At 45.9% G+C, this 1555-nt stretch overlaps 1 protein-coding gene and 1 pseudogene across 7 annotated transcripts in view; both read right to left on the bottom strand.

The window, feature by feature from the left end:
• B4galt4 (beta-1,4-galactosyltransferase 4) overlaps positions 1-1555 on the bottom strand; it is a 27835-nt gene that overhangs the window by 10022 nt on the left and 16258 nt on the right. The gene's annotated exons all lie outside the window — the stretch shown is intronic.
• LOC113457329 overlaps positions 28-1555 on the bottom strand; it is a 2027-nt pseudogene continuing 499 nt past the window's right edge.

Below are 1555 nucleotides of genomic sequence, written 5' to 3'. Positions count from 1 at the left end.
GAGAAAACTAAGAACTATTCTCACCACTGCTGTCAGCAGACGGCTCTGCGTTTGCTGACTTTTGTGTTTGGTCCCTTTTCTGGAAAAGGATGTGTTTTAACAGGCCCTCAGGTGAGTTTACACACGTGTTTTAAAGGGCTGTTAGGTCCCCAGAAGGAGGAAAATGTCAAACAGTTACAGTGGAGTCCTTGGAGAAAGGGGGCAGGTTCAGGGGAATTCTTGGCAGTAAAATTCACCATGAGGCTGAAATACTTGGGTAAGTTCCTTTAACTTCATCACGCCAAAGGTGTGGCAAGTGAAAATATTTCTTGTTGTTTGCTTCATTTCCATTAATGCCCTCTTGTACATTAAGCCATGAATCCATACGGAATGGCTCCCGCAGCTCAGGCCCTTTCCCGTCCATCCTCACAGAGTGTGAGGCTCTGGGTGGAGCAGGCTGGTGCCGCAGCTGAGCCCAGGTACCCTTCTCTTTCGCTTCCTTTCCCCTTCCCCTGCTTCAGGAAGCTGTCTCAGCTCTCGGGAAGCTTGATGTGCTCAATCCACACATTAATTCTCTCGGCAAGAATCTTGCCCTTAACTTGCCTGCTTGCAGTGATGCCCACAGCATCCCGGGTCATGTTGTAGACTCTTCCAGTTTTGCCATGATAACACTTAAGGGGCATTCGTTTTCGAACGGTTTCTATTCCCTTGATGTCTACAACATCATCTTTCTTGTAGACTCGCTTGTTGTGGCCAAAGGAACAACTCCATGTTTCCTAAAAGTCCTGGAAAGCATATAGCTGGTGTCCTTCCACTTTCCCTGTGTTTGCTATTTTGGCGAGTTACTGGAAGATGCCTACTATGGTCAAAAGGGGCCAGTGAAGAAGCCTGAGCTGAGTGAGGCCCATGACACAGTGATACAGACTGAGTGCCTGTAACTGAACTCACCAGCCGCCGGCAGGATTTTGCCCAGGATAGCAAAGTTAGGGAGAGAGAAGGCCTACTTTTTCCAGGTCAAAAAAAAAGGCATCTGTATGATGGATACAAGAAGACATAAAAATTTAAAGCAATAAAATTTACTTAAGAATGTAAACTCTAATTTTGAACAGATGAAGCTAGGCTGCACAGGGCTAGTGTAACTCAGTTGTGGAGAACTTGCATACTGCAAGGGCCTTCTGTTTAACTCCATCAGCATGTGTGCACACATGCGCACACACACACTCCGGTCGGCACGATTTTCAGTTTCTAAAAGAGGTTCACAATTTTCCTTGGAGCTTGCATTTATATCAAAAGATAAACATATTCAATTAAGTAAGGGAGACAAAGGCTTGTGGGGTGTCTGGAAATAGCAGCAATGTCTGGTCAGTTTTAAGGATAAGTTAAGCTGCAAGATTCAGGCACAGCCTGTCTCTTAGCATGCACAGTATTTGATGGAATCCATGTTGGTGACACCAAAGTGTAAGTCAAAATCAGTTCCCACCAGGAATGGGCATCGTCTCTGCCCACTGATGGCAGGTTAACACAATGATACAATCAGTCCAAGGCCTGTCCTTAAAATTTCTCAGAAGGCGCCGGG

This window comes from Microtus ochrogaster, chromosome 2 (genome assembly GCF_000317375.1).
Source record: "Microtus ochrogaster isolate Prairie Vole_2 chromosome 2, MicOch1.0, whole genome shotgun sequence".
NCBI lineage: Eukaryota > Metazoa > Chordata > Mammalia > Rodentia > Cricetidae > Microtus > Microtus ochrogaster.
This window is presented reverse-complemented; position numbering and strand designations above follow the sequence as displayed.